Raw genomic sequence first — 8,188 nt, 5'->3', positions numbered from 1 at the left:
CTTCCTCCTTTCTGATCCTTCTTTCTTTTATTTTTTCTGGTTGTTTTACACTTGGCCTGAACAAAATTAAAGAGAAGTAGTGATGGGACACGTCCTTGCTTGAATTTGTTTCTAAAGAGCCAACATCTGACATTTCACCATTAAGTATACTGTTTGTCATGAGCTTTTGTAGTTGCCTTGGGTCAGGTTAATAAATTTCTTTCCTGGGGTGCCTGGGTGGCTCAGTCAGTTAAGCGTTTGCCTTCAGCTCAGGTCACGGTTTGTGAGTTCAAGCCCCACATCGGTCTCTGAGCTCTCTGCTGTCAGCGCAGAGCCCACTTTGGATCCTCTATCTCCCTTTCTCTCTGCCCCTCCCCTGCATGCTCTCATTCTCTGTCTCTCTCTCTCTCTCTCTCTCTCTCTCTCTCTCTCTCGATCTCAAAAATAAATAAACTTAAAAAATAAAACATAAATTTCTTTCCCTTCCTGGTTTATTTGCTTATCATTTCTTTTAGCATCCTCCACCTTCTCACATATTTTTTCTTCTTGATAATGTATGTCTTCAGGGTGCCTGGGTGGCTCAGTTGGTTGAGCGTCTGACTTTGGCTCAGATCACGATCTCACAGTTCACGGGTTCGAGCCCCACATCGGGCTCTATGCTGACAGCTCAGAGCCTGGAGCCTGCTTCGGATTCTGTGTCTCCCTCTCTCTGCCCCTCCCCCACTCATGCTCTGTCTCTCTTTGTCCCTCAAAAAAAAAACATTAAAAAATTAATATATATGTATATATGTCTTCTAAAAACTCCTTTAATAAAAAAAAAATCTGTTGCTCATCACCTCTCCTAGTTTTTGTTTATCTGAAAACATTTTTAATTTGACTTTTGCTCTTGTTCTGAAAAGAAAGTTCAGTGCATAAAAGTCTATGTCTTTTAACCTTTATTTTTTATAGTGGGATGTATTTTAATAGCAAACTTACAGGAACACCACAGAAGACAGACAACATTAGAAACATGTGCTTGCATGTAAGATACCTCACAAAGTATAGTGAATGGATGGAATCTACTGTATGATAAAAATGCTACAAATACCATTTAGTAGCTATCCATAAGAAATTTACTTGTGGGGCGCCTGGGTGGCGCAGTCGGTTAAGCGTCCGACTTCAGCCAGGTCACGATCTCGCGGTCTGTGAGTTCGAGCCCCGCGTCAGGCTCTGGGCTGATGGCTCGGAGCCTGGAGCCTGTTTCCGATTCTGTGTCTCCCTCTCTCTCTGCCCCTCCCCCGTTCATGCTCTGTCTCTCTCTGTCCCAAAAATAAAAAAAAATTTAAAAAAAAAAAAAAAAGAAAAAAAAAAGAAATTTACTTGTGTTTGAAATAAATCCAGGGTCGCCTGGGTGGCTGTCGGCTAAGCATCCGACTTCAGCTCAGGTCATGATCCCGTGGTTCATGGGTTCGAGCCCCACATCGGGCTCTGGGCTGACAGCTCAGAGCCTGGAGCCTGCTTCCGATTCTGGGTCTCCTTCTCTCTCTACCCCTCCCCCACTTGTGCTCTGTCTCTCAAAAATAAATATTTAAAAGAAGAAAATAAATCCAAATGTTGGCGTTGTCCAGAAAAATGTAACGGTTTTATTTGTCATTGTTGTAAAGTTGAATTGCTGAGATGTATTCACAGAAACATTTTGATTTGCATTAATGCTTTAAGTCCCTGCATTTGTATTAAAAATTCATGCATAAATGAAAATGGAAATACTGCCAGTGCCTGATTCCCATTCACAGTCAGATACTTAGGTACCTTTTGACCCCATGGGGAAAAAAAATGTAATATTCAGAACTACCAATAACAAAAAGAAGAGAATTTCTTTTTTTTTTTTAAGAATGAAATGTTTTCCATCATAGTGGATTTTTTTTAACGTTTATTTATTTTCTTTTTGAGAGAGAGAGAGAGAAAGAGAGCGAGCAGGGGAGGGACAGAGAAAGAGGGAGAGCGAATCCCAAGCAGGCTCCTCACTGTCAGTGCAGAGCCAGATGTAGGACTCACACTCCTGAACCATGAGATCATGACCTGAGCAGAAATCAAGAGTCAGACACTTAACCAACTGAGCCACGCAGGCGCCCCATCATAGTGGAATCTTAATCACGTTCTCCACATATGCAGTGTGCCAGCTGCATGTCTTTGGGCATAATGGTTACACGTTTGGCATGGATAGCATGCAGGTGGTGTCTTCAAAAAGGCCCATCAGATAGGCCTCACTCGCCTTCTGCAAAGCACCAATAGCTGCTCTCTGGAAGCACAGATCTGTTTTAAAGCCCTGAGCAATTTCTCGCACTAGCTGCTGGAAAGGAAGTTTGCGGGTGCGAAGTTCAGTGGACTTCTGATCACGGCTAATTTCCCAGAGGGCCGGTTACCAGGCCTGTAACGATGATGTTTCGGCACCCCTCCAGGAGAGGGCGCCCTCTTGCGAGTAGCTTTTGTAGCAGGTGGCTTCCTCTGGGCTTTACCCTTGGTGCATTCGCAGGGTCTGGTGGATCTGCTCTGTAGGAGCCGTCGTTCGTGGACACCTCTTTATTTACCTACCCTTGTGCTTCGGGCGGAGCTCGGCGAGGCATTAGAAGCCATGGCAGCCTAACAGCGGCTGCAAACCTAGGTCTTTTCACTTCATTGAGATAGAGTTTACATTCATAAAATTCACCCATGTTAAGTATGCAGTTCAATGGTTTTTAACGAGTTTACCAAGTTTTGTAACCATCACCATAACTGAGTGTTAGAACTTCTATGTTACCCCAATAAGACCTTTTGTACTCTTGGGCCCAGGCAACCGCTAGTCTATTTTCCATCTCCCACAATTTGCCTTTTACGGACATTTCACATGCATGGAATTATTTAACATGTGGTTTTTTCTGTGTGGCGTCTTCACTTCGCATTCCACTTGGTTCTCCGTTGTATGGATGCAGTTCATTTGGCGTATCCCTCCACTAATGGCCTGTTTCTCCTTTTGGCTGTTATGATTAAGGATGCTGTGAACACTTCATAAGTCTTTGCGTGGACACATGTTTTCATTTCTCTGAGAGTGGAAATGCTGGGTCATAGCGTAAATTTAAGTTTTTAGGAGACTGACACATCGTTTTCCGAAATAGCTTCCTGCCAGTAGTAATATTTGAGGATTTCGATTTCTCCACATACTTGTCAGCGTTTGTTATTATCTGTCTCTGGTGATAGCCGTGGTAGTAGGTGTGAAATGGTATCTTATTGTGGTTTTAGTTTGCGTTTCCCTAATGATTTTGAACAACTTTTCGTGTGCTCATTTGCTATGCGGTTCTCTTCTTTGGTGAAATGTCTGTCCAAATCCTTTGCCCACTTTTTAATTGGGTTGTTTATCTTATCATTGACTTGAAAGGTTCTTTGTATATTCCAGATACATGTCTGTTGTGGACTGAATGTTTGTGTCCCCTGAAAATTCATACGTTGAAATCCCAACCCCCCACTGTGATGATATTAGTAAGTGGGACCTTTGGGAGGTAATAAGGCCGTGAGGGTAGAGTGCTGATGAATGGGATTAGTGCCCTTGTAAAAGAGACTCCAGACTGCTTTCTAGCCCTCTCTCTGCTATGTGAGGATACAAGAAACTAGCTGTCACCAGAATCGAACCATTCTGATCTTAGATTTCCAGCTTCCAGAACTTTGAGTATAAATTTCAGTTGTTTATAAGCCACCCAATCTATGGTACTTTGTTATAACAGCCCAAACTAAGACAAAGTCCTTTGTCAGATACGTGATTTGCAAATATTTTTTTTTTCTCAGTCTGTGTCTTGCCTTTTACTGTGAGTATATGTGCCTGGGAACTTTGTGGAATTCACTGAGGCCTGAAGAGTCACTGCATCATTCCAGAAATGAATTGTGTTTGCTTCTGTCAGTCACCTGGGGCACTTGTGTGATCCAAAGTCGCACACAAGTTTGCTTTCTAGACAACAGGAAAGGGGGGAGGGCAGGACATACTTCTTCACTTTCTGGGCAGATGAGGAAGCCAAACACCTACTCTCACTCACAATCCTGGAACTTAGTCATGTGGTCATGTACAGCCATGAGGAAGGCTGAGAAACATAGCGTTTACCTTGGTGGCTATGTGCCCGGCTAAAAATCCTACATAAAAGCGGTATCGTGCATTCCAGTAAATAATAGACTCACATTCGAACTCAAATCTGTAGGATTCCAAAGCCATGCCCTTTCCACTACGTTATGCTGCCTTCCTCGGAAGGAGCCAACAGGAAATTATTTTTTATAGACTCCTAAGAACCCTCAGGTCCCCCAGCCAGTAAATGGCAGAACAAGAGCCAGGACTTGAAAATGGGTCTTCTTCTCAGAGGATCATCTTCTCATTACTCCACACTGCTCTCTGGACTGTTCCTGGAAGGGGATTTGCAGGGTTATCTGGGTGATGTTGGATTCATTCTGTATTTTTTCCACAGAACTAGTAATTGTCCTCCCACACTTCATCCCTTCTCCTCTTTCCAGACAACTCTGCCCTGCGGCCCAGCATTGGGAATTTTTCCGTCCTGCCTTGTGGCACTCATCCCAATTTTGTGGCTTCCCGAGCATCCTCTGAGCCGTGGGGCCAGGAGGCTGGGAGTCAGCCTAGAGCCTCCCTGCTAGGGACAATATTTGGAAATCGATGCCCCAATGGAATGTTCACGGCCACGGTCAGTCAGGAAATGCCACTGGCCTCGAGGCTGCACATAGAAGCATCTATTTTGGCCGAGAGGGTGACTGAATCTGAAAATTATTGTTTCTTTTTCTTTCCTTTGAAGATTTTTGCAGAAGTTTGAGAACCAGCTAAGTGGGAAAAATGTCTGATAATTTCTGTCCTGTTGACAGAGTTCCTATTAGCTGTATATGCATGCTTCGAGTTCGTTCCGCTTCACTCTTTTGTCTTATGTATACCCTGTCAGGTCTGTTTCATGGGTGGTTGATGTCTCCCTAACCAGAGGTGACAAGCTCCTTTCAGGGCCAAGAAAAAACGGTTAGAGACGCTGCCTTCATGTGGGATAGCTGCCACGGAGAAAATGAAGCAATTTAAGCTGCTCGAAACCAAGGAAATCACTTTGCCTCTGTACAAAATAGACATCCGTGCCTTTTCTTCCCGCCTTCATTAGGTTATTAGCATATTCCTAAAATCTGAGGCCATAATGGCCTTGAATTGTCCCAGAAGGAAACTTGAAAATTTGAGGTTATTCATCTCTCACCAGGATACCAGAATCCATCCGCTAAGCCAGTTGCCAGCACTGGGGTTGGTGCTGTGGGTGGAAGCACAAAAGAATTAAAGGACTCTCTTCGGTCCAGCAAATATTTATGTGGCACCCACCGTGTGGCAGGTACCCTTCCAGGCACCATGAATAAAACAGCCATTCCCCTCCAGGGAAGCAATGCTTTCCTGTCAGAGTTGGTCATGCCAACACATATTTACAGTGAAATATGCTAATGCTCTGTGGAAGAATAAAATGCCCATTGGGGAAGCCATCTTCCTGAAGCCCCAAGAGGTCCAGAATCCAGAAAGAGCGTCCGTGGTCTGGGGAAAGCATTCAGAGTCCTTCACTGTGATTAAGTCCTGTGCTGGAGGAAGGGAGGGAGGGAGGGAGACACGTGTGGGAAAGCTGTGTGCTGGCTTGTCTCTGTGGCCTCTGAGGGCTCATTCTTGGCCTTTCTCTGCCCTGCTCTTGCCCTGGAAGCTGATGTCAGGGACTGTGTTACCTGGACTTTCACGCTCCTGCCTGCCAGCTGGGTTCAGCCAATAGGGGGGTCCCAGTAGAAGGTGAGATGGAACACGGAGAGTGAGGGTGGAATACTGATTCCTGCCACCCACCGGCTCCCTCCCTGCAGGCCATGGTGGCGGCCTACTGCATTCCTTCCCAGGCCACAGCTCCCACCGGGTGGCCTGTCCTCTGTGGCTACAGCTCTCTCCAGGTTCCAGTAACACTGCCCTTCCCTTTTAGCCTAGAAGTGGGAACATCTCTCTGGTGAAGCCTTGGATGCTGCAGTGTTGGTTCCCTTAATTTTACCAACCCTTCTGCAAACAGTCCCTTTATTAAACTCCTTTCTGTTGACCTTTATGAGGGGTCATCTGTTTCCTGCCAGAACCCCGGTGGACACTGCTAGGCTGGGTCAAATGTAAAGAACCGTCACACTCAGGAGTTGCTTTTGGTCTTGTTTTGTTTCACTGAGAGATCATTTAGGGGCTCCTGGGTGGTCCAGTTGGTTACGCGTCCAACTCTTGATTTCTTCTCAGGTCGTGGTCTCACAGTTCGTGGGACTGAGCCCCGTGTGGGGCTCTGCACTGGCAGGGCAGAGCCTCTTGGGATTCTCTGTGTCTCTGTCTCTCTCTCTGTCTCTCTCTCTCTCTTTCTGCCCCTCCCCGGATCATGCTTCCTCTCAAAATAAATAAATAGAACATTTAAAAATAAGGGAGAGATTTCATTTACGTACAACATTGTATAGGCTGACGGCGCACAAGATATTAGTCTGATACGTTTATATATGCAGTATGATATACTCTATCATGTCACATTATTGTTTCCCTTTTGTAGGGAAAATACATACTTTGTTTCTGTTTTACAACAGCTGTAGCAAGCTATTTTTTTTAACTCCTAAGATTATAAATTTAAATTAACCAGATTCAAAAGACCCTATATTGTACAATTCCATTGACATGAAATGTCCAGAAAAGGTGAAATCTATGAGGCAGAAAAGCAGAGCAGCTGGTGCCTGGGGCTGGGGTACCAATGAGGAGTGACTACAAAGGTGCGTGAGGGACCTTTTCCTGGCGATGGATTGTGGTGATGGTCGCACAATTCTGTAAGTGTATTAAAAATCACTGAATGGGACTGCCTGGGTGGCTCAGTCAGTTGAGCCCCGACTTAGGCTCAGGTGATGATCTCGGGGTTTATGAGTTCAAGCCCTGCATCGGGCTTGCAGCTGTCAGCACAGAGCCCACTTTGGATCGTCTGTCCCCCTCTGTCTGCCCCTCCACCGCTTGCTCGTGCATGTGCACTCTCTATCTCTCTCAAAACTAGATAAATATTTTTAAAAATCATTGAATGGTATACTTCACAGGGGTAAGTTTTATGACATATAAATTATACCTCAATAAAATTGATAAGATTATAAACAAAACGTATCCACGATATATAAAGTTTGGAAAAGAGAGGAAGCGATCACCTGTAAACCCCACCCCCCTAACAGAACTATTATTATTTTTTCATCCTCTGTTCTAGTTATTTATTATCTGCAGTTGACAATTATGAACATAACATTAGCCAACAGTTACTGCAGGCTTCCCATGGCTCATGCCAGGTTAAACACAGAGCACGGGCCATCTCGTCCCGTCCTCACAACATTTCAGGAGGAAGGTACTATTACCATCACATTCCATTAAGAAGAAACCTGAAGCTCAATTGCATAATGTGTAGAATTGTCAAATCACTCTGTTGTATACCTAAAACTAATAGAACGTTGTATGTCAACTGTACTTCACTTAAAATAACAAAGTAAAAAGAAACTTGAAGCTCAAAGAGATTCACTGAATTGCTATGTAAACTTAATTTTCTACCTTATTACAGTTTTTTTTTTAGTGTTTATTTATTTTTGAGAGAAAGTGAATGGGGGGGGGCAGTGGGGGTAAGGAAGGACAGAGAGAGAGGGAGACACAGAATCTGAAGCAGGCTTCAGGCTTCGAGCTGTCAGCACAGAGCCTGACGCAGGGCTTGAACTCACAAGCCATGAGCTCATGACCTGAGCCAAAGTCGGATGCTTAACCGACTGAACCACCCAGGTGCCCTGAGCCACCCAGGCGCCCCACCCTTGCTACAGTTGGGAATCTTTTTTTTTTTTTTCATAGTGTTCCAGAGTTCTTTATTATTTTATTTTATTGACATATAGTTGGCATGCAATCCTGTGTTAGTTTCAGGTGGCCAACATTCATTCAACATTTCTATATATTACAAAGTGATCACTACAGTCAATTTAGTTACCATCTACCCCCATACAGAGCTGTTATGTTATTAACCATACTCTCCATGTTACACGTTGCGTTGCGGTCTTGATTCTTTTAATGTCTGCAAAACAGTTTATTGGGTCAGTGTGCCACATAATACTTAACTCTTTCCTCTTCCGTAACACGTACAGTGTTCCATAAAAAATGTGATGAACTTCTTCATTAGAAAAA

The 8,188-nt window shown here is 44.2% G+C and overlaps 1 pseudogene; it reads right to left on the bottom strand.

Annotated features, from left to right (window-relative positions):
• Positions 1-2,105: 2,105 nt before the first annotated feature.
• Positions 2,106-4,038, bottom strand: LOC132675849 (histone H3.3C-like; annotated as a pseudogene).
• Between the last annotated feature and the right edge of the window lie 4,150 nt (positions 4,039-8,188).

The sequence above is a fragment of the Panthera onca genome, chromosome B3 (assembly GCF_046562875.1).
Source record: "Panthera onca isolate mPanOnc1 chromosome B3, mPanOnc1 haplotype 2, whole genome shotgun sequence".
Lineage (NCBI taxonomy): Eukaryota > Metazoa > Chordata > Mammalia > Carnivora > Felidae > Panthera > Panthera onca.
The sequence above is the reverse complement of the archived record's forward strand: the minus strand, read 5'-3'. Positions and strand labels throughout refer to the sequence as shown.